Source organism: Canis lupus, chromosome 19, assembly GCF_011100685.1.
Source record: "Canis lupus familiaris isolate Mischka breed German Shepherd chromosome 19, alternate assembly UU_Cfam_GSD_1.0, whole genome shotgun sequence".
Taxonomy (NCBI): Eukaryota; Metazoa; Chordata; class Mammalia; order Carnivora; family Canidae; genus Canis; species Canis lupus.
The window spans coordinates 28,890,514-28,916,053 of NC_049240.1; the positions used below are offsets into that span (position 1 = coordinate 28,890,514).

Consider the following 25,540-nt stretch of genomic DNA (forward strand, 5'->3'; position numbering starts at 1 on the left):
ATGAGTTACTGCACACTCAACACTTCTGGCTTCACTCTGTACATCCATGTGCTGGATCACTTGCTTTTCTCTTTTCCAAGGAAAAGAATGCAGACAGAGAAGTGAGCGGAACAAAATGTGACCTCTGCTTTTAAGAAGCTTACATTCCCTGAAAGTGAGGTGCATGTTAGGTCTGTGTGCCTTTGCTCATGCTGTTTTCTTTCTTTAATGGTTTTCAAAAGGCTACACATGAATGCCCACTACTCGTGTGTGTGTGTGTGTGTGTTTAACACCACACCCACCTTCCAAATATACATGCATTTGCACACACACCGACATCTCCCTAAATTAGGTAAGATTCTTTTCTCTGTCCAAAAAAAAAAAAAATGCTACATGTAGATCACATTTTCTTTCACTCTTTGGCATCTCCAAGATGTAACACAGTACATTGAGCACAGTAATTCTTCACTGAACGCCTGATGAGTGATGCACAGGTAAGTAAACAAATGGAGAAATGATGAACGCATTTGCAATCATCTATGTACAGGGGAGCAATTTTTTCTTTTTTCTTTTTGGAAAAGTGGTAGGTAGTCCAAGTCAAATATTGACTGTCTCTGCTTGTGTGATGATTACACATCCCCAAGACCCTTGAGTTGTTTTGGTCAGTAAGATGAAACAGAAGGGATTTTGCCCACTATTGACCAGAAATATTAAAAAACAGTTGCTGGGATCCCTGGGTGGCGCAGCGGTTTAGCGCCTGCCTTTGGCCCAGGGCGCGATCCTGGAGACCCGGGATCGAATCCCACGTCGGGCTTCCGGTGCATGGAGCCTGCTTCTCCCTCTGCCTGTGTCTCTGCCTCTCTCTCTCTCTCTCTCTCTGTGTGACTATCATAAATAAATAAAAATTAAAAAACAAAAAACAAAAAAAAACAACAGTTGCCTAATCATCTATCTTTTCCTCCTGTGCCCTGAGATGGGTAAGCCCCAGATAAGGGCTTCGCCTTCAGTTTGTCTCTAGGGTATAAAGAATATAGAGCAGTATGTTAGAGGAAATGTACAGAGGGCAACAAGTAAACTTTAGTTGTTTTAAGCCTTTGAGATTTGTAGGTTGTTTTTACTATAAGCACAATGGAGTCTAAGCTAAATGATTAATGGAATGCCAGGGATTTGTTTATTTGATGGAGGAATTATCCAGAACTCCTAACAGTCTGAGACTCTGAAATCATTTAAAGGAAGAATGTTTTATCATTCACTGAGAAGGTACTGGGCATGAAGCATTAGTCACTTTTACATTTATAATTCTTACAACTACACTGAGGTAAGATCTATCATAATTTATAGAAGAGGAAGCAGGCAAAATTAATAATAAGTAATTACATTTGTTGAGCTTTTAATATGTTACTACTTTACACAATGTTTTAGTTTTTATAATTATTCTGGAGGCAGGGACTTATATAAATATAGAAACTTGTTCTTAGCTTTTTATTTTGTATGTTTGTAAGGGATGTGTTTGTGTATATGTTTGTGAGTTGGTGGTTGAAGAAAAGTGATTGCAGAAGAAGCATACAACCATGGCTGCTGGTACCCATAACATCCTTAAGTTTAATAGAGAAGTTCAAGTTCCTATTCTATAACATACTTTATTTGTAAAATGAGTGATGATGCTTCCTGTATCATAATACAATTATGAAAATAAATACCATGTATTAGATGGGAAGATCTCCATATAATTCCTTCTATTTACATTAGGTCCCTGTGTAATTATTAACAGAGAAGAACGACCATCTCACTTCTGATTTTTCCGAATGAGTCAGCAGAGCATAGATGGAAGATGGATTTATGTGCACATATCCCTAATGGAGTAAAAGAAAAAGGTAAATATAAGTTAAATTTGAAACTGATTCCAAGTGCCCATAGTTCTCCAATATCAAATAGGTAAGAAAAGATGATTCATAAACTCTTTTTTATTCAATGAATAAAAGGAAATCAGAAAGCAAATAAAATGTAGCATTTAAAAGGCATGCTAGCTGAAGGAAATCTCACTTGGAATTACCAATGTGCAGAACTGGAAAGTTTCTTAGAGCTTCACAGACCAAAATCATCATTTTACAGCATGAAAACTGAGGCATGAAGAGTGAAAAGTGTCTTACTTAAGATCATTCTAGTAATTAGTCCATATAAGATAGTTTAAGACATTTCAGACGTTGGGGTTTGGTTGAGCTGAAATTTTGTCCTCAAATACAATAGTGTTAAAGTAAATTTCATTTTTCTGATTCTCTGATTATGATGCAGGTAGTAGTTAAACCTATCCAGCCACTGGGTTCCGTGCTACTTGAAATCTACACTTTACAATTCATATTTTTTATTTGTTTTAACATTTGTCTAGTTACATTTTAATTTAGTCCATCTATAGGGAACAGAATTCTGATAAGCAAATTGTATAATATCAAAAGGCAAAAGGAATCCTTAGGAGACTAATGCCCTGTCTCTCAAATCTTGATTACATTAGATTAATGGTCTAACTTTAGAGCTCAGAGGACAAAAATCATTATATGCCAAAACAGCTAAGAGGTCACCAGAACTGAGGCTAAAGTTTTAATGAGCATTAAGCAGGTTCCACTGAGTTAGAATCTATGAAAGGATTCATGAGTGTTTTAAGTGAGCATTGTTTGCATTGATTAAAATAAGGCATCAGATGCTTGATTCTCTTTGAATTTTATAAGGCACTTCAAGCATCAAACAGAAATATCCATTGTGTTAAAGAATACAACTATTTGCAAAAGTCCAAACATTGTTAGATGTCTCTTTAAGATAACAATTATAATAAAAGCACTAATAACAGGAAGGATAAGTGGGCATTCTTTCACACTTGAGTGTAAACTCATCTGCTCTGTTAAAATATTCATAAAACCTGAAAAGTTGGCATTTTATTTTTTTAAAGATTATTATTTGTTTATTTATTTGACGCAGTGAGAAAGAGAGAGCCAGAGAGTACGAGCAGGGGAACAGCAGAGGGAGAGGGAGAAGCAGGCTCTCTGCTAAGGCTCAATCCCAGAACCCTGCAATCATGTATGACCTGAGCTGAAGGCGGATGCTTAATCAGCTGAGCCATCCAGGCATCCCAAAAGTTGGCACTTTAAAAGGAATTAACCACAAGACCTTTTAGAAAAGGCAGGTTGTGATAGGGTAGGAGAGTGGAGGCTACTACAAGACCAAAAAACAAATAAACTGATTAAAAAGCCTTCAGATATTTCCCTGTCTACATAAGCAAAGTTACCTAAAATAAGATAACCACAAAACATTTAAGTATGCATTTCAATTTTGTCTTCAAAGATAGACTAGCTAAAGAAAAATATTCTTAAGTTCTTATTCCAAGAAGCAAGAAAATGAGAACAATTATTCACAAATGAGGGGGAAAATGAAATGGGAATCTGGGACTCTCTGAGATATTTCTTCGTTAGCTATAGATCACTCTTTCTTTTTTTTTTTTTTTTTTTAACAGATACTTCATTTTTCTGATTACCTGACTGATATCATTACCCAAAATTTCTCTAAGATATGAACAGAGGACATACTCTGGGTCCTACTCTCAAGAACCCCCAAAATGAAGAGAGTGAGACAAGTATTTGATGAGACCTGTCAGGTTTAATCCGATCTCGGTAGGTGAAATGGAATAGAGAGGCCAGGCAAAAGTTGGTTGAAACAAGCTTTTAATGGAATGTGCTCTCCGGCAAGGTTCCCTGGCTCTCAGGGGAGGGAGGGAGCAGGGAAGTCGGGCCCAGGCAGGTTTCAGGAAGGTTTATAAGGAGTTCTTGGTGGGAGGGTTGGTAGGGAAATACAGGTGAGGTTTCCTTATATGGTGGTGTTTTTCAGGTTTTCAGTCTTTTCTGGGTCTTGTTTTTTTGTTTTGTTTTGTTTTGTTTTCGGTTAGGGCAAGGGTTACAGGTTTCCTAAGTTAAGTTAGAGTAGGGTGGCAAGGTGGCCTTATTGGGAGGTTGCTGGCCTTGGGTGGGCCATTTTGAGGTCCCCAGTCTCACCAGCCCAACAAGACCCATCACAGATACTTCAGGACAACAAAGAAGTCAGCAGAAAGGCACTGTGGTTATGTTTTAGAAATCTAGGCTCTGGAATCAGCCTCCTTATCAGATACTGGCTCTGTAACTCACTAGTTGTTTACCTCTGGGCAAGTTAAATTGGTTTATACTTGAAAAGCCCTTAGAACAGTGCTTTTCCTGTTTCATTAGGGTAAGCTTTCAGTTGTCTGAGATGGAAATGTGAGCTATGAACAACAGGGAGAGATTGAGTAGTGAAGGTATTCTATGGGAAACTGTCCTGAGCAGAGTCACAAAAGAGAACCAAGTAGGGAAGGAAGCTGAGAAGGAGACCAGGCTGGGGTCTCTGAACCCCTCTTAACATTATTTGCTTCTCTTTTTTATGGGAGAGATCACTTCACATCATGCCAGTGTATGGACATATCATGGCTCCTACATGATGGAGTAAGAGTGGTTAATACTTGTTAAATGCATGGATGGGCATCTTTCAACTAGCACGGTCAAACACCCAAGGATGGCTTTCCACAACCTTGAAAGCTGAGACCTGGACCTTCTATTAAGTGGCATGTCCTACTTTTCCACCATGTTCATCTTTGATTTTAATCTTCTGCATTACTTTATTCTCCCTGCTTGTTCTCTTATGTCAGTTCCTTCTTTGTCATCTTCTAAGTCTATTCCTACATGTGATTACTCTTTCTTCTTTTTTTTTAATTTTTATTTATTTATGATAGTCACAGAGAGAGAGAGAGGCACAGAGACACAGGCAGAGGGAGAAGCAGGCTCCATGCACCGGGAGCCCGATGTGGGATTGGATCCCGGGTCTACCAGGATCGCGCCCTGGGCCAAAGGCAGGCGCCAAACCGCTGCGCCACCCAGGGATCCCTGATTACTCTTTCTTACTAAACCATGAGCCTATCCTCAGAATTTGGATGAAACATGTCTTGTCTAGAAGTATTCTCTCATAGCTATATGTCATGATCACCTTCCCTCATGCAGATGTCTCCAGGATGAATGTCCGTGTAACACAAGTATGCGTATGCATCTATTCATTTTTGTGTGACTCATGTGATCCATGGACCTGTGATTGGCCTCCTTAAAGGGTTATATGTGAATTTTATTTTCAATGGTTCTCTAGTAAAGATACTAGAATAACACAGCTCAAAAAAAAATTAAATAAAGGTGAAATGATCAAATGATCTGCTTCCTTAATAACGTTGCCAGGTACTGCAGATATAGGCTAATAGTAACATTTTAGGCTCTAATTTCAAATTTCAGTAGCAGCTCAATAAACAAGAGCTATAAGAGGATCCAAAATTCAGCCATCCTCAATGCTGATTCAAATGAGATCCATACCATTGAACATATACATAGGTAGAGGCTTCAAGAGGATGGACTTTGCATTCAGATGCAATAGTTCCTGCCCCAGCTCACAACTGCAAGAGTCCACTGCACCATGCCAGGGGCCCCGGAAGCCTCAGGGGAGTGTGGGTCATCTTTCAGAGTGTCAAAGATTTGGAAGAAACGATTATTTCTTTGATTAAAGTCAAAACAGACTTACTATAGTGTATAATGCAAAATGTATACAACTTAAAACATTTACTCTGAAACCAAGTCTTTAGATTCCAGCAGCTGTTCTAGGCAACTGCCCCATGTGCACTGGAGTCATCTGTTCCCCTTCAATGGGGAAAAACAGACAAGAAACCCCAAGGAGGGCAGCCCTGGTGGCTCAGCGGTTTAGCGCCACCTTCGGTCCCAGGCGTGATCCTGGAGACCCGGGAATGAGTCCCACATCGGGCTCCCTGCATGGAGCCTGCTTCTCCCTCTGCCTGTGTCTCTGCCTCTCTCTCTCTGTCTCTCTCATGAATAAATAAATAAAATCTTAAAAAAAAAAAAAAAAAAAAGAAACCCTACGGAGATGTCTCTATCATATGGAGGATGCAGTGAGTCTCCAGTTGGATGACTTCCTTTCATGTCACTGGTACCACCAGGAACTGCCTTGAGAGGGCCCCAAAGAAAATTTATTTCTCTGGAAAGGGTATCTAAGGGAGCACCTTCAAGATAGAAATCCACTGTGTGCTGCCTTGCCATTGTAATTAGTCAAACTGTTTTGTTTAATTAGAGTAAACGTGTTTGGAATGCTATAATTACTTGTTAGTGAGGAGAACATTTGCCCTAATTAGGTATTCATTAGAAATTCAAAAATCACTTAATATTAGCAATTAAAACTGGAAATGTACATGGAAATTGAATTTCCCATGTCAGTAAACTAAGCAGCCCAATGTGCACTGGTTCTGAATTTTGTTTAACTGACTATAGCTCTGGGCGGGGCACAGAAGGAAAGATAAAGTAGCAGACTTCGCTGGAAAACTTGCAGTAGGAGCGCAAGATCTGAAACAGCCAATCCCCTTAGAAGTCACTAATTCAGAGGGCTGGGCAAAATCTGGTGAACCATTTGCTTAGTGCAGAGCTTGGAGAAAGGAGGGCGGGAAGGAGGAGAGAGGGAGGCGAGGAAGAAAGCAACGGTTATTCATCCAACAAATAACTGGGCCCTTTCAACGTGAAGAGCCCATGTTCACCCAGAGAGCAGACTTAAACCGGGAAATCAAGTGATAGAGCAAAACTAGAGCAAACAATGCAACAGTTTTAACTGCTTTAGCTTGGGAGAAAAATTGTGGTACAGTATTATAAATTGCATTAGACCAAATACGCTAAAATGTCACATAGATGGTAGAGACTTTTAGGCTTAACAGCTATTTCAAAGAGGCAGCAGTCCCTCCAGCAGGAATTCATCAGGCAGCCTTTTCAAATGAGTAGATTGGTTGTTTATTTGACTGCCAGAAGAGAAGGGCACTGCGTTCCAAACTAAGAACAACAGGTCAGGTCATGCATATAATACATTTTTAAAACATTTAAGGACACAATTATGCAAAATTTTGCCCAGATGGCTTCCTGCTACATTGTTTGGGGGGGAAAGTATTTGCTATTTCTTTTAAAGGCCATTGCAGAGGATTTCCTAGATCAAATGAAACCGTAGCAAAGTGTAGCGGTAAATACAATTAATCAGTGTTTGGACATGGGCTGGCTTCTGCATCTCTCACTAAGGACTTCAACTTCCCTGTTCATTTTATCCCTCCCCCCTTCCTTAAAAGCTTGGAAAATTGCATGTTTCAATTACTGCAATAAAGTAATGCATGTTCTGGTTTTCTTTGAAAGCTATTCCAAGCGTCAGTGACAATTCCTACTCAATAAACACTATGTGTTTTCACTGGAGACAGATAGCACATCATTTATATACAGGGTGCTATTGTTCTATCTTCTAATTCATCCCTTTCTGTGTCATAAATCTTGGCAAAGGAAGACTGTGTCTACATGTACACCTAATTTGACTGTTTTGACTGAATGGAGGGGCTATTACCTGCTCTCTGATAACTTAGTAAAATAACTAGCTGTCAAAACGATCATGCTGGCTAGGTGGTAAAGCACAGCAAGAGTGACTGAGAAAGCTTGTATTTTATCACTGGGTAAGGACACCACTGATGGAACCATGGGTCCTCTATTGAGTTAGTCCTTTCCTGGAGGTGCCAGCTGAAGCACCATTTATTTCATCATTTAATTTTCTTATTGATTAAATTAGCACAACAGATTTATAATTTTCCTTAGTTGTGGAAAATTGCTTTGCCCACACACTCCATTATTTCCTCATTTAATGAACCCTTTCCTGTCTACCCTCCATGTTTCAGATGCTGTGCCTGCTTCAAGGCAGTTACTATTTAGTGCAAAGAAAGATTGGTTTCTTCTTCTCAGCCTCCTTATCACGCTATGTATGAATCCTCTGCTCATCCTGTAAATGCCTGGAGCTCGCTGGTCCCCTCCTCAGTCCTTCCTTATTATTATTTGAAAGATTTCCCCTGAGCCAGTTCCATGTATTGAATCTCTAAAATTTGTCTCTAATCCTACACCCTTTTCCGTATCCCACTATCTTGAGAACATTCCTCCATGTAGATTTTCCAGGCACCTAAATGCCTGTATCTCACACTTCTTGTCTTTCTCTCCAAATATTTTCTTCATTGGTAAGTTCCTGCCTCTGTGAATAGCTCCTCCATCAATTCAGTGGCCCTAGCTTGACCCTCACTCAACATCATTGGCTCCTTTCTCAGCCACAGGCAGTACTTTCAATGAATCATCATGAAAATGTTATCACACTCCCTTCATAGACCCCAAATCTATCTGCTTGTTTCATTCTAACAGCCATCTTCGTTGTATGGGCTACCACATGGCTCGACTGCAAGCAACCTAAAATTTATCTTTGAATAGAAGCAAACTCCTATAGAGAGACGTCTCTACAGCCTGTTCCCCACCAATCCATCTTCACTGTGCAGATAGTAGACCTCCCCATGTGTTCAAAATCATAATATTTACATTATACTTGATAAACATAATGTTTGATATTCATAAAAAACTTCAGTCTCCTCATAAGCAAGTCTCAGGTCAAAAGGTAAATACGAATCCAAATTGCAAAATTTCTAGGAGACAATGATAATGAAAACACTACATTTTAGAACCAATATGCTGGGATGGAAAATGCCCAGAGGAAATGCAATTTTAAATACTCATATGAGCAGAAAAGAAATAATGAAAGTGAATAAGTATTTCACTGAAGATTTGCACAAAAAGTTGAACAATAACAACCAAATTAACTGAAGTAAAGACAGACTTGAAGATAAAATACAAATTAATCATTTAGGGGGAAAAAAATCAACAGAAAAACTTACAAACAGATTATATGTGGAAATAGAAAATAGATAAAATAATGACTTATCTAAGAAAAAGAAAAACACAAAATAAATAAACATGATTATGACAAGGGGAAAATAAATGCAGAAACAGGAAGAACAGAATAAAAAACACAGGAGATTTTTTTTTTGTAAACTCTAAGCAAATAAATAGAAACTGGATGAAATAAATGACATTTTATTAAATTGTTATTTACCCAAACTGACTTTATAAGAGCAGAAACTAAATAGATTGATTTACATACAAGGGGAGAACTTTCACAGCACTAAATTGCTAAGAAAATATCAAAACCACATGATTTTAGAGCAGAACTCTACCAAATATAAATAGAAATTCTAATATTATTTAAATTTTCCAGACTATAGGGGACAAAAGAGACATTTCTTAATTATTTTAATGAAGAAAATATAATCTTGACTCAAAATATGAAAATGATTGCACAAAGAAAATGCTATAGAAAAAAAAGAAAATGCTATAGAATAAATTAGTTTATGAAATTCAATTCTAGGAATTCAACATATTCATATTCAACATATTAAGAAATGTTAGTACAACTGAATATATTCTTTCATTTAATTATAAAAATTGTATAAACCTCTCCATAGAAACAAAGAAATTTGATAACTTTCAACTATGTTCTAGACAAAACACCAACTGTAATATGATAGAAACTGATGATCATGTACTTAAACATGATCATGTGTATACACACATATGCACACACACAACCCATATCCAGCTCAATGGAGAGAAAGATCCTTTTGACCTTTATCAATTTTTAGAGTCAGAAAGAAGACATAGCTGTCCACTCTCTCTTACTTCTATAATTATTACTTAAGTTTTAACTGGGACATTGGCCAATGTATCAGGCAAAAGACATTAGAGAATTAAAAGTGATAATAAGGTGGTTAGTACACACACACACACACACACACACGCACACACACACATGCACATACACACAATTTGTGGACGATGTGATCATATAACCAACCCAGGAAACCCTAAAGTCTATAAGAACAAAACAAACTACTAAAACAAGTAAATTCATTCATTGAGATAGCAGGATATAGAGTTTATAATCAAAGGTCAATAGCCCTCATATACATAGACAACTAATACAATATAATGGAAGAAAAGACTTCACTTTTAATGACAGAAGAAAACAAGCCACAGGATACATATAACAAGAAATATATAAGAAATAACTGTATGCAGAAACCTAAAAAAAAATCCTTAAAGATACAAAAGTAGACCTGATGAATAGAAATATATAACATGCTTTTAACAGAATGACTCGATCTCATAAAAATGTCAATTCTAAGTTATTTATAAATAAGTCAGTGGAAATAACAAGATTCATTTCCAGAATTAGATAAACTGATTCTAACCTTATATAAAACATGAAGTAAATGTGGCCATAAGAACACTGAAGTAGAAAGACAATATGGAGATATAGCCTTAAGAGATAGTAAATGCTGTATAAAGCCTCGATCATTTTAAAATGTAGTACTGGCAAATAAATAGAAAATCAAAACAAAGAAATGGGAAAGTCCAAAAATAGACCCAAATATTTATGGAAATTTCATATATATCATACAAATTATCTCAAGTCAAAAAGGAATTTTTGACTACATATAAACAAACTTTATGTATGGGATTCAAAATACATGGGAAGAAGACAAATGACAAGTTGAGAAAACATTTTTATTTTATTCAGAGCAACATTTTTGTAATAGCAAAAATTCAAAATCTTCCAAGGGATCAATCAGGACTGTTTAGGTTCAGCTGTAGCCATACAGTAGAATCCTAAGTAGTTACAAATTAATGAACCTGTATGGGCAGATCTCCAGAACATATTGTTTATGGAATGAGGAAGAGGAGTGTGGATATTTTGCTACCTTTTAAATAAGCAGGAAGAGTGTATACATATCTGTTTAAATTTTATTATTTTTTTAAATATTCTATTTATCTATTTGAGAGAGAGAGAGAGAGAGCATAAGGAGGGGGAGGGTCAAGGGAGAGGGAGGGGCAGACTCCCTGTTAAGCAGGGAGCCTGACATGAGGCTCAATCCCAGGACTCCAGGATCATGACCTGAGCAGAAGGCAGACACTTAAACCAACTGAGCCACCCAGGTGCCCCCTTATATGTTTATATTTGCATGAAGACATACTAGAAAGCTATCCTTTTTTTTTCTTTGAACAGGATGAATAATTTTGTTTTAAAAAATATTTTGTATATTTTTTTATTGGAGTTCGATTTGCCAACATATAGTATAACACCCAGTGCTCATCCCATCAAGTGCCCCCCTTAGTGCCCATCACCCAGTCACCCCATCACCCCACCCACCTCCCCTTCCACTACCCCTTGTTCGTTTCCCAGAGTTAGGAGTCTCTCTGTTCTGTCTCCCTCTCTGATATTTCCCATTCATTTTCTCCTATGCTCTTACTGCTGGGTTTTGCATATGCCAGTCTTCTGTCCACAAGAGTTTTTCCTCCTTTGTCTTCAGATCATTCCTACTTACCCTTCAGATCTCCCTTACTATGTATATTTCTCTGGGAAATTGTGTGGTCTCTGTGGCCCAGTACCTTATTGGAACTCTTCTCATGTGCTACTCTTTACTCAAGCTTAGTTTGTCAAAGCAAACTATAATTGTTTATTTGTTTATATCTTAAGTACCCTGACTGAATGAATATACCTAGGTCCCTGTTGTATTTCTTTCACCTCCCAAAGTGCATGAACAAAAGATTGAATAAATTCAATTAAAGAATTGCCACGCGATTAGTGACACAATATAAATTAAGTGTGATCATAGGAAAAGTCACATCATAGCATTCATGTGGAGGGGGGGCAGAGAAAGAATCCACAAAGGGTTCATTTCAAGATATCTTTTTTCCTTCCTCCTGTATCTTCCTTTCCTAATGATTAACTATCCACATGTTTTTTCCTTTTATCTTCTTAAAAGAGACCTAGTCTTATCAAAGAGATAGGCATTGAGTGACATTTGAGAAAAGTATTTTAAATCTGTCAAGATTTGTTTATAAAATGAGTCTTGCCTCTTCCCAAATAATGAAATATAGTATACTTGTTTACAGTATACGAGTAATGATCATTGATCAGACACAAGCTATGTTCCAGGAACTTTGCCAGGTCTTTTGCATAAATTGCCTCTCCAAGTAAGGCAATGTGCCATGGTGAAAAGACAGAGTTTTCTAGTCAGAGTGGTAAACCAGTTGACAAGTGAAGAACACATACGTTTTCATCCTTAGGCAGACATATCACCATTCTGAAACCAGATTATTTCAGAAGAAATAATCATTACTTCTCCTTCACTTGATTTGTCTACAACTTATGAGTGTCTCCTGCTGCTGCAAAATCCCAGCAGCCGTGAGATGAGGAAAATAGAATTATTTGTTGGGAATAAAAAGAGTATAATTTTTAATATCTGATTATCTTCCCTTGACTTGTCAGAGTTCCAGCAAGGCTTTGAAGCCTCCCAGGATGATGTCCTAGGGGATTAGACTGGTTCCCAAGGTGCCATTGAGAAATCTGTAGAACTGGATCTTCAGGAAAAGGATCAGAGCAGTGTTCCCAGGTAGTGATACAAATAGGCGCATCCATGTGTGATCAGGTCTAATCATGTCTTACCATAAGAAAAGAAAAATAAAAGCCCTTTTTACATTATATCTCTTTAAGATATCACTGTTCATGTCTTTGATTAATATTTTCACAGGAAGCTTGTTCTAGCAGTACCGTCACTATAATTTTAAGCTTCTTAAGTTGTTTTTAGAAATTTTGGGTCCAAGTTATTAATGGTCATTTTCAGCAGAAGTTTTGCTCTTAACACTTCAATTTGCAGAAATGAAAGATACCTGTGCCAGTAGGGTTGGAACACAGTGTTACTCTCTTGGATGATCCGATCCACTTCTTCCTTCATTGTAGGGGGAAAAAAGTTCTCATTTTATGTCTTTGAATATGGCTTTGTCCCATTTACTGAGGTCTTTAATTCAAGAACACTAATGAGAAACATGCACTAGCCTTTGTCCTCCATATCAGTTACAATCTCATTAAATGTTTTAAGCTCATTGATTTTGCTTGCTTTCTTTAAAAGTAGACATCTACTTTGCCACTGGGGCCATTCTGTTAAAGAAATGATATTATTTGGATATTTAGCATGCTTCTTTAGCTCTCTGTTATCCCTTCTTCATTCTCATTTGATACTTCATTTGACTTCTGTTTCATTCACCCATGTCCTTATTAAATTCTTTTAGAGCAGGGTTTCCCACCATTGATTCTACTGAAAATTTTAGTCAGGGTAACTATTTGTTGTGGGTGGGAGATAGGGGGGTGCAACCTGCCCTCCAATTATGGCAACCAAAAATGTCCTCAGACATTGATAAATGTCCTGTGGGGCTAAAACCACTTTGAAAATATGATTTCCTGTTACAGTCTAGGCTCTTCATTGATCTTTTCCTCCTTTTATTTTGCTCTTATTTTATTATTATTTTCTGTTTGCTCATTTTTAATATGACTTGAGTCCTTTGACACTTTACCTGACAGCTGTGTTTTTTATCCAATGAGCTTGAGAAATCTGAAGGTTGTATATATTGATTGAATATGGCAGAGCAGAGAAATAAGGGGGTAGGCTGGGATGAAAATTCACTCCCATAGACAGTAATGAAAAGAATCACCTTGATGTGAGGCAAGTGGGAAATATCTAGCCTAAATAATCTAGTGTAAAAGGACTGTGCCCAAAAGGGCCATCTGGGAGTTGAGGGAGAGGTGAATGGGATCCCCACAAGATCGTATGCAACTCTCTAGGAAAAGTCATCATCCATGTCACCTGACTCACAACTGGAATTTTCTAGCGTGGGATCACTGAGAAAGCCACAAAAGTGCCCAGGGAGGGAGAAGCCACCTCCAGACAAGCACCTGACTAAGGGTACCAACAACTGTTGTGGCAGGACCAGCCGCAAAGACTGTTTTTCCCTTTAGTTCCTCCTCACCTCCCTAAGGAGTCATACAGGTGACAGGGACAGGAAGTGAAAGGATTAAAATTTAACTCCAGGCCAGTCTCGAATGTGGGCTCAGAAAGAACCCCTGAATAACTTCACATAAATCTCCATACATCTACTTCCAAGACTCTTCTCTGATATCTGGCTGCTTCCTAAAGAAATGGAAGAATGATGAATGATGTAGGGAGACCCCAGGGTTTCAAGAAAATATGTGGAGCCTTGCCCACTGCACATTGCAATTACTCAGTTGCACATCTTTCTCCCCAAGGTGAAGAAAAGCCTTGTGAGGGCAAGACTGGCATCCTAGTCATATCTGAATTTCAGTACCTACCAGATGGTTTGCTGCATGGTAGACACTAACTTCATATTGCATTAAATTTCTTTAATGTGAGTTTTCTGCCTTAACTGAGACATAAGCAGCACTCTCTCCCTTGCAGAAGTGCTGAATGCATTCAGCATTTTGAAGGAAAGAAAATGCCACATCTGAATGATCTGAGACCCCTACACCTCCACCACTAATTCACACACACACACACACACACACACACACACACACAAAAGCCAAAAAGAAGAATGATATCCATGGCACATGAGTGGCCAGCAATTCCCTGACCTGTATTAAGACACTTGGTTTCTTTGAAGGAATCATCCAGTTTTATCTTAAGTTAAATCTTACTCCAAATGGAAGAGAAATTCCAGTATCACAACTGCATTGTGTGGGAGTTCAATTCTCAAAGAGTAAAGGAAAGAGAAGGTAAGAAATTCTTCAAAGCACCCCACATGAGGCAATTTCCTTCTCAGATTTCTAAATTCATTTCTCATAGCACAATCTCAAACAGTGAAACAGGGATTTTTGTTTAGCTTCCCTTTCCCCTTGAATTATCTGGGAATTACCTTCTACAATCTCTACTCTGGGCCTTGAACTCATCAGGGTTCCAAAGCTGCTACAAGTCATTCACTCTGTTGTCTCTTGGCAAAAATAACACCACTCAGGTGTCCAGCAGCTGTTGTCAATTCTGAGGCTCACAGCTATGGGAAAATCAAGCCTGCTCTCTAATAGAGATAAATAAATGGCTTCATCAGAGAAGCCTCTTGAGTAGTTTCTGACCGGACTACTAATAGGGGAGTGATTTCCAAAGATCAGTGAGGCACTTCTTGCCCCAACCTGTAGCCTAGCAGGTGGCAAACTCAGGGGAAAAGTCCCTGTTGGGTGATGAGCAAAACGGTGGGGTTTTTTGTTGTTGTTGTTGGGCTCTGTCATTTACTAGCTGTATAACCTTGGACAAATTCCTTAAACCTTGAATATGTATTTATTCAAGTAAAAAATAGAAGCAATTTATACTTATTTCAAATGAGTTGCTGTAAAAATTAAATCAGACAGTGTTTGTGAGAATATGTCTCAGAGAAGTACTCTCTCAAGCCAGGGTGTCTCCTTTGACAATATACCTAGGTCTTCATGAGTAATCATTTGCTCAGGTCATCACCAATACAAGTTTTAGATTCCTCGTTTACAATTCAAATTCTTCCAGATGGAAGAACACATGAGGTCAGGGACATCCATATGTTTTCAATTGTATCTCAAATTTTACAAATCTGTATGTGGGGAAATCTTTTATTAGTACCTGGTGAATTAAGAGGGTTTGTATTTTCATGCACAGTATACCATTTAAATGATGAATGTGAGTCAAGGGCATCTGATTTCATTATAAGAAATATTCTTTTTTTATCAGTGGGTGAAGGGGGTCAAAAGGTACAAGGTTGCAGATATAAAATAAATAAGTCATGGGGACGTAATGTACAGCATGGTGACTATAGTAAACAATATTGTATTGCATGTTTGAAAGTTGCTAAGAGTAGATCTTAAAAGTTCTCATTATAAGGAAAAAAATTTGTAACTATTACGTGATAGATGTTAAGTAGACTTATTGTGGTGATCATTTCACAGTATATACAAATATTGCATCGTGTCTTGTACCTGAAACTGATATAATATGTCAGTTATACCTCAATAATAATAATAATAATAATAAATATTATATGTAATAATAATAAAGTGCTTTATGGTGCACTTTAATGAAACCCAAGCTCTTCCCTTCAACATTCTACCTGGCTACAGTTGATCATACCTACTATCCCATTCTGCCACACTTCACAACATAAGAGCTTTGCATTTGCTGTGCTCTATTTCTAGAATGCTCCTTCTCCAGATCCTCACATAACTGCTTCTTTCTTTGCGTGTAATACCCATTTCAAATACTCACTCTTAGATGACACCCATCTCAAACCATCCAACACACATTCACCTTGTCACTTGATCAGAGTTTATTTGCATCCCAGCACTTATGACTACCTGATATTTTGCTGCTTTATTTATTTATTTGTTTGTTTATAGTCTACACTTACAAAAATAGGCATCACTTTACGCAGGTAAAATGATACAGAGCAAGGTCTTTAAAAAGAAAAAAGTTAGGTATTTTATCACTGTCTTTCTGTCTTCAAATTCCCATGATTTCTTTTTTTTTTAAGGGAGAGAGTATGTGTTAGTATGTGCACCAGCTGAGTGGAAAGGAGCAGAGGCAGAGGGAGAGAAAGAATCTTATGCAGGCTCCATGCCTAGGGAAGAGGTCAACACAGGGCTCAACCTCACCACCCTGAGATCATGATATGAGCTAAAATCAAGAGTTAGTAGCTGGGGCACCTTGGTGGCTCAGTCAGTTAAGCATCTGACTCTTGATTTCAGCTCAGGTCATGATCTCATGGTTGTGGGGTCAAGCCCAGCATCAGACTCTGTGCTGTATGGAGTCCACTTTAGATTCTTGTTCTCACCCCTCTGCCCCTCCCCCCACCCCTTTCTCTCTAAATAAATAAATAAAATCTTTAAAAAAGAGTCAGCTTATCTGACTGAGCCACTCAGGTGCCCCTTAAATTTCCATGAATTTACAAAATCATAAAATCCATGGAAGTATGTTTGCTAAACATGCATTTTGGGAATGCCAAGTTGTTAGAGTATGATTATGATAAGATGATAACAAAAATAGTAATAGGACTACTGATTTTAAAACAGTAAAATCAGTTCTCCCTACTTCTCTGCATTGATATGATACCTAAACAATAGGGAGAAAGACAAGCAACAACATAAAGTCACTTTCTCATGAAGCCAGAAACCACAAGCTATGTAATATACTAAAGGACAGGATGAAAAGTGCCGTCATTGCTGCCCAGGTGGCACAAAGTCTGGAGACACACATTTACAAGTTCAGTGGAGACACTGAGGAATAAACTCACTCATTTTAAGATTATGGGGATGCAATTGAGAGTTCCCATGAACCTGTTTGACACCAGGAATAAGCACAGAAGGTGGGGACCTAGGATGCATTACACAATCAAGCCATACTAATAAGAGGTAGCCTTTGGGGAAGGGATGCAGTGGAGAGTGAAAAATAGCAAATTACAGAGCCCTGCAGCTTCTCTGTGCAGTTAACCAAGGGCTCCCTCACACACATGGAGATCTTGTAACCTGACCTTGGCCTTGAAGTTTCCTATGTACCTCTTACAAATGTGGTTCAGAATAACTCACTGGACACAAGATGAATAATGATAATAAAAATAATCCCTGGATCTATAAAAAGATATTACCATTTATACACACACATATACACGCCTGCCAGAAAAAAAAATACTGCCAACAAGTAGATGAAACCTGCTGTCATTACTATAAAAGGAAAAGAAAGCATTTTAATGAAGTCATCACTTAGAAAAAAACCAACTCAATGACGACAAACAATATTTAAGGAGGAAAATCATAAAACAGAAGAAGCATGGAAAGCAGAATTTAAAAAAAAAAAAGGAAGAAGAAACTAAACAAAAAGGAAATGAAAAAATAAAACTAAGGCAAAAATAAAGATAATTTTCAAAGTATCATATAGAGGGAGAATGAATATTACAGAGAAACAGAGGCTGCTTTGTGGAGCACAGGGTTGAGAAAAATAAGCACAGGAATCAGTGAGTTACAAACTGAAATGGTAATATGATACAGACCCAAAATGATAATAATAGCTATAGAAGACAGATTCTTAAAATAGTTGTTTGTGAAGAAAAATATTGTTTCTGAAGAGGACAAAAGAAAAAAAAAAGAAAATGGAGCTATAATGGAGCTATAATTTAATATTTTCCCAGGTATAAAAGAAAACCTGATTTTAGATATTAAAGAGTGCATTGAGTCCTGGGAAAGAATTGACACATAACGATTAGCCCTGAAACATCTCCTAATAAAGTTACTGAGAAGTAAATTAAATAAGGAATCTTTTAAGCCAGCATTTCTAGCACAGCTAGAAAACAGGAGTGCAGTTCTTCGGTTCCTAAATGAACAAAAAAGTCCCAATGATTTTATTCTAGGGATACAGGGGTTTAAGAATGATAGCCGTAGATACACATGGATGGGAATTTCCAGGAACAGAATGAAGATGTCCAGTGAAGCCTCCTTAAGGAAATTATGATGGGAGGAACTTGAACCAAGTGAGAAGTAAATGGAGAAACTATAGTGAGTGGTTAGTGCTGAGCATGGCTCCATTTCTCTGTAGAATACAGACTACAACAAATATAGTGTTCCGACTTCAATACAAAATTTGAAGATTACGAATTCTGGTATTTTAGAAAATCTGCAATCAGCAGGAGTTAGACCAGGGAGAGAAGGTATAAGGTAGTATAAGTGTGAGATTCCCTTTTACTTCATGGACAGGGGTCAAAAAATTTTATTTGGAGAAGATAGAATAATAGAGAATATTTTATTTCTTTTCTTCTTTTAAAGATTTGTTCATTTATTTTAAACAGAGAGAGTTTAAGGGGGAGGAGCAGAATGAGAGAATCTTCAAGCAGACTCCCCTCTGACTGTGGAGCCCAGCTCTGGACTCAATTCCATGACCCATTGTTGTGCCCAAGACCATGAATCCGAGAAACCACCAAGGAGCCTGACACCCATGCAATCACACGAGGGTTTATTTACAAGGTCGAGCCTGGGTCCAAGTATACCGGACACAGCGGAGCAGGGACTTTGTTCCAGAATGGAAAAGCCAACCAGACAAGGACAATCCCCTAAAGCTAAGACTGCGCCTTTCTCACTTATTTCCCACCTCCAAGACTCCCTAGTCAGAGGTTGGCCTTCAAAATGGAAGGAGATTAGAATTAGTCTTCTTACAACAAAGGGTTGGGGGGTTATGTGCTGCCTTAACTGTAAATAAGAGCGAGATTAGCAACAAGGTTGGTGAAAATCCTGGTTTAATCATTCCTCTGGCTCACTCTGAGAGCAACCTGGACCCATGATTGGGTCCTGCACAGGATCCTCTGAAAAAGGGGGGAATGTGGGACCCAGGAAATTGAACAAAATTCCTTACCCCTGGACAAGCAGAGCAGGTCTGGCTCTATTTTGGGCTGCACCCGCCTTGTGCTGACCTGCTTATTACCTAGGGCACTGCCCTGCCCTAATCAAAGACCAGGACACACCCTAATCGGAAATCCGGCTCAGCGGACCAGCATGATTGTGCAACTTTCTGCATATCCCATTGGCCACATTGGCCACCGGCCCCTGTAAAGTTGCTAAGCCTCTTAGTCTCCGGGTCCAAGTCCCTGCTCCGCTGAGTCGGGTATACTTGGACCCAGGCTTGAGCTTGTAAATAAACCCTCGTGTGATTGCATCGGTGTCAGCTCCTTGGCGGTTTCTCGGCTTCGCGATCTTGGGCACAACACCCATGAGATGATGACCTGAGCTGAAACCAAGAGTCAGAGGCTTAATTCACTGAGCCATCCAGGCACCCCAAGAATATTTTAAAGGCATAAGCACATTCAGGTACATAATATAATCATCTAAAATGTGGAGGTGAGAGAGTAAGTAGTAGAAGCAAAGTGTTAACTTTTTCTTCCCTATTATCTATGGAAAGGAAATACTAGAAAGTGTTTAAACAATGGGAAGCAAATGCAGTATATATGTGGCCACATTTTTTTTTATAAAGATAGCAATTAGTTAAAAAGCATAAGAAACATATAACCCTAGCAAAGCAATCACAGACAGCAGAGTGGGAGATAAAGCAAAACAAAATCAGTGCTCTAAAATCAAATCAAATCAGAAACAAAAGCATTAAATGATATAATGGTACCAAATTGAAACTATCCACCAACCAATAAAGAAAAATGGCTAATAATGTCAATTCAAACACACAAAAAATGACTGTATCACAAAATCAAAATTAAATTGTCTTTAAGAAAAAAAAGCAAGACAAAGTCACTAAGAAAAATTAAAAATTAAATGATAGGGAAAAGTTTTGGGGCAAAGTCAAACAAAAGGAAGGAAACAAAAGGCCAGCCATGATCTCAATACAGAAAAGTGATTTCAGAACAGTTCACAGCATCAAATGAGACAAAGAAAGACAAGATAGAAAGCTAAAGGTAATCTAAAGTGAATATGAAACAATTTTTAATATCAGTGACATAATAACCTAGAAATAAGAGGAATGAATAATATGACAAGACATTGAAGCAGAAATATAAACATTTTTAAGTAGGAGACTTCATCTTTCACAGCATGTGAAATAATAAAACTGAAAATAAGTGAAATAACTAAGCATTTAAATTACTTCTAATTTAATAATGCACCTATGACTATACACATGCTAACCTCTGTGACTAAAATCATAGAATATATATACTTTTCATGGACCTGTGAAACATTTGCAAATAGAAAAGCTCTGTACATTTATTTAAAAGTGGAAAAAAAAAAAGAAACGGGTCTCTGATCACATTGTAGTGAAACATAATTTTTTAAAAAGAGGAAAAAAAGAAAAGAAACAAAATGAAAAATTATTTATGATTTGGAACTAAAGCAATTAATCAACCAAAATATAAATAAAACTCTTTTGTGAATAAGTTTTGTCAGAGAAAGCTCACAACTGAAGTGACACAAATGGCAGAAATCAATGACTATAAAATACTATGCATCAAAAGCAATTGGACATAAAGAGGACTCAAAGGAACACTGTCTTAAATATTTAGTAAATAAGAAAGAATGCAAATGATAAACTAGTTCCCAAAATCAAAAATATCAGAATAAGTAAAATAAAAATTTATGAACTATAATGGAGTCAATAACAATAAAAATAAATTAATGAACCAGAAAAGAGAAGAATAAAAGGAAAAATAAATAAGTAAAACCCTTGAAAAATGAACCATCCCTCACTCTAAACAGAGTTAAAGGAAAAAAAAACAAAACAAAAACAAAGCAAAACCACAACCACAACCATAAAAACATAAATTTAAAAGATGAAAGTAGTGACGATATTCATCTCCATGGAAATAAACGGAAAAGGATCAAATGTGTGCTCACTATGGAATATGGAAACTACTAAAACTGATGGTGGAGGAGACAGGGAACCTAAAGAGATAGGAAACCAAAATCGATTAAAAACAATTAAGATACAGAACAAGCTGTGAAAAGCTGCCTCTGTCAAAGAACAAAGCATGACAGGCAAATAAAAACAGGCCAGAATGTTTCACAGGGGAGTTTCACTAAGTCATACTAAAACTCAATTAAGATGACATCAAATGGAAACCTAAGATCAATTTCTTATTTCAATGTTGATCTAAAAAAATCCCTAAACAAAATAGTTGTAAACTCTGGCAACTCACTTGAAAACAACATAACAAGTCCAAGAGGGGCTGAATCCATAAAAAAAGGTGAGTTACTGTTTAAAAAAAATACCAGCCTTAATCATTTGATTTCTACATCAAAAGTGGAAATGGTCTTCAAAAACGCAGCAGAAGCCGTTGATAAATCAGTATCAGTTCAAGATAAAATGCCTTCACAATACCATATATTAGTGACATACCTTTATTGAGCTCTTACTATATGCCAGGTACTACTCTCACTTCATCATTTACAGCCACCATTTTTGCAGAGGAATAAACAGCTGGAAGCCTCCTGAATACAGCCATATAAATTCATCATGAGCAATGATGCCAGGCACTGTTCTAAGTACTTTACATATATTATCTCTTTTAATCCTCACAACACCCCATGAGGTAGGCATTACTATCCCCTTTTTATACATACATGAACATGAGTGTGTAAACACACTTAATATATCAACTCCAAAGCCACCTTCAGGGTTTAATAGGGAGATGTTTAAAGTCTTCCCATTAGAGGCAGGAAGAAGATATGGGTTTTTATTAGCACCGTTATTATTGCACTAGATTCTGCAATTGCAAATAATACAATTACACAAGAATGAAACAATACATATGAAAATAAGACAACAATGGCGAAATCATTTGCAGAGGTATAACTTAATATGTGAAACACTGCCAGATTCAATTGAGAATATTCATTTTGATGTTCAAAAAATTAAAAAAAAAACACAACTCAGGACAATTGCCATAAATTTTGTATATAAAAATACCAATTACTAATTTGTTGGAAGAAATAATGGAAGAAAAGACCACATTTACATTAGGATTGACAGTAAGGCAGAGATTATGGGGAACTAGACATAACTGTCCATAACTGTCTATATTGAAAATTAAAATGGAAGTCATGGAGCACCTGGGTGGCTCAGTTGGTTAAGAATCTGTCTTTGGCTCAGGTCATGATCCCAGGGGTCCTGGGATCAAGCCCCCCATCAGGATCCCTGCTCAGCTGGGAGTCTGCTTGTCCCTCTCCCTCTGACCCTCCCCTAGACCACTTGTGTGCTTTCTCTCTTAATGGATAGTAAATAAAATCTTTTTTAGAAGTTAAAAAAAATTAAAATAAAATGAAAGTCACAAACACACAAAGACTTCAACAAATAGGAAGCCTCGTCACATTTAAGAACAAAACAATCATTTTAATTAGCTCTGTTAACATATAAATTTGATGCTAAGTTAATAAAAATACAGTGCTTTTGAAGTAAAGACTGTTCTCAAGATCCTCATAAAATCTTTAGGAGAATGGCTTGGAAATTCTGAGAAATCAGAGTGTGAAGGAAAATTAACCCTAACTGATATTAAACATTATATAAACCTTCAAAAAGGAAGTGTGTGGTTCTTGCATGAAGAGACAGATAAGTGAAATAACTGGAAAGCTGACAAGAAAGTAAAATATTACTATCAACATTTAGGTGTCAAAGGGCAGTTCAGTTATTCTATTTGTACCTTACTTTCCTTGGCTGGAGAATACAGTTAGTAACTACCAGCTCACAGTGAATAAGCATGCATGCAGGAAAGACAAATCTGTATACAGAATTAGTGACTGTTGCATAAGAACAAAACATTGTCCTTCCTATTACAGAAGCAGCCCAGTGTAATCAACCAGACATCTGACTGATTAGCCTGGGGAGTGGTACCCTATCAGGGGCTTAGCCCTGGTTTCTGCTACTGGTAGATTGGGCATACTGCTTCTGATGGTCTTTTCTAAGAAGCATGGAAGGAGGGAAAAAAGGCATTTGCCAGATCAATAGCTCAATAGCTACTGCCTAGGTACCAAGAGATGTGTTAATTTACTCAAGCAACGAAGCCACATCTGGTACAGTAACTGCAATTGGAGTCATCACCTGGTTTAGCTTTTGGTAATCTATTCCCATCCTCCAAGCTCCATCTGTCTTGTGCATGGGCCACACATGTGAGCTGAATGGAGACATCATGAGAATCACCACCCCTGCACCCTTCAGGTCCTTGATGTTGGCATCAATCTCTGCAATCCCTTCATGAATCATATGTTGCTATAGGTTCTCTATTTTCCTGGTTAGAGACTGTTCTAATGGCCTGACTTGGTCTTTCCCATCATAACAGCCCTCACTCCACAGATCAGGGGATCACTGTGGGACTCTGCCAATTGCTGAGTATGCCTACTCCAAGTAAGTATTCCAGAACCATGGAAATAAGCACAGAATGGGCTCAGAGACTCACTAGACCTCACTGTGAGATGAGCCTGAGCTAAAACTCCATTGATCATCTGACCTCTAAAGCCCCAACTCTGACTGATGGGTTACAGTGATGTTTTGGATCTCCTGGAATCATTATCAGTTCAGAATCTCTGGAAGGTCTGATTATTTCCTTACCCTCAGTGCAGAGCCACCATGGTAAAAGGCCATAGTTCCTTTTGGGTAAGACCGAGAGAAAATTTTGAAGGGTATATGGTCCTTCTTCCTCAAGGGGGCCCCAACTTTTCTTTATACAAGGGGCTTTGGGTCTGTAAACTGGACCAAGTTTAGAGATTAACTTGTGGGGCCATGTGTCCCTATTTTTATTATTTAAATTAGACTTTTGTTCACTTGACCTGGAACCCTCCCCCTGATAGAATCAAGCATAAATTTAGTAGACTTCCCACCTATTTCACTTTTAGGACCATTATGGTCAACTAGCCAACACCATAGGTCTTTGTGAGTCAGTCTAATTTTGATTGCTGCTTTGACTCTGCTGCCCATTAGAGTAACTATGGACATCTTGCCTTTGGCAGTTGACACCAATGCTTGGCCCCTGCCACCCCAGGATCCAATTATCTTCATTGCATTAGATTTTCCATTGTGTCCAGCAGCAGAAGTTCTCACTGTGATTTCAGTCCCTACAGAAAAGAGCCTTTACAGAGATCTTCAGGAAACCTGGGGCTCCCCTCACAGTATTGATGACTGACACATCCTTTGGGCCCTCCTCTGGGAGTGAGCAGGCCTTATGTGACAAATCCACTCTAACATTCTAATCTCCCAAGCCCTTTGAAGCCTTTCCTCTATAGGATATCGAGGCAGGGTTAGCATTTCATGTTTATTTACTGTGGGCCACCTTAGCTCCATGTTTCCACAAACAACTAAACATTAGGGCCCTTTCTAACTCCCCAATCTGCCATATTAAAGCCAGAATCTCTGCTTAGTGACCCCTAAGCAATAAATTCAGCCAAATTTATGTTCCTTCCATTATTATCTCATACCCTGAGTATACATTCCCATCTATATTCACCAGATTTCTGCCTCAATAAATTGGAAAAATCAAACAATTCTTTTGGAATATATCAAACCTGTATGTGGGTCACATTTTCTGCCTCATCTATTGAGTCACATTAGAAGTCTAAAAGCAAAGAAGGGTGGTGGGAATGAGGAGTATCAGGAGTGTATGCAAGGCACTATTTCAGGGGAGGCTACTGAAGTTCCCACATGCAAATAGGCAAATAGGGTTAATCTCAGGCAGAAGTGGAATGGCTACTTCTCATGGCAAAGAAGATTCATCAGAATTTAAGGGTTCAATGTCACTAGTTTCAACAGATTCTTTCCATATATCCCCATTTCAACTTCCAGGATCTTATCCCCACCACCCCCATCAATGTCCTCACTTTAAGAGTAGAATGCAGCGAGGTTGGAAATTCAATTTGTACTATACTTCAGCCACTTGGGATGAGTTTCTGGTTTTGGTTTTTCAGCAATCTCAGCTCGTTTATGTGGCACTTCAGCTGGAAGTTGATATCCTTGAGCTGCTCCATTTCTTTCCCCATGTGGTCTGGTGCTATAGGAGCAACCAACCAATCTCATTATACTTGTTAGTTTGACAAGAATGTTCCAAGGTATCGCATCCATGGTAACATGTGTGGTCACAGAACTTTATTTGATTATGAATGTCCAATGGTGGTATCTTGCTTATCTCTTCTGCCACACCCCACACTGTAGGCTACCAGTGCTCTCTTTGTTACTGGA

The 25,540-nt window shown here is 37.9% G+C and overlaps 1 long non-coding RNA gene across 1 annotated transcript; it reads right to left on the minus strand.

The window, feature by feature from the left end:
* Window positions 1-1,599: 1,599 nt before the first annotated feature.
* On the minus strand, window positions 1,600-25,404 carry LOC111091137. The gene is made up of 2 exons (XR_005374056.1): window positions 25,183-25,404; window positions 1,600-1,832 (listed from the first exon to the last, which is right to left on the minus strand). It is a non-coding gene; the product is annotated as an uncharacterized LOC111091137 (long non-coding RNA).
* Between the last annotated feature and the right edge of the window lie 136 nt (window positions 25,405-25,540).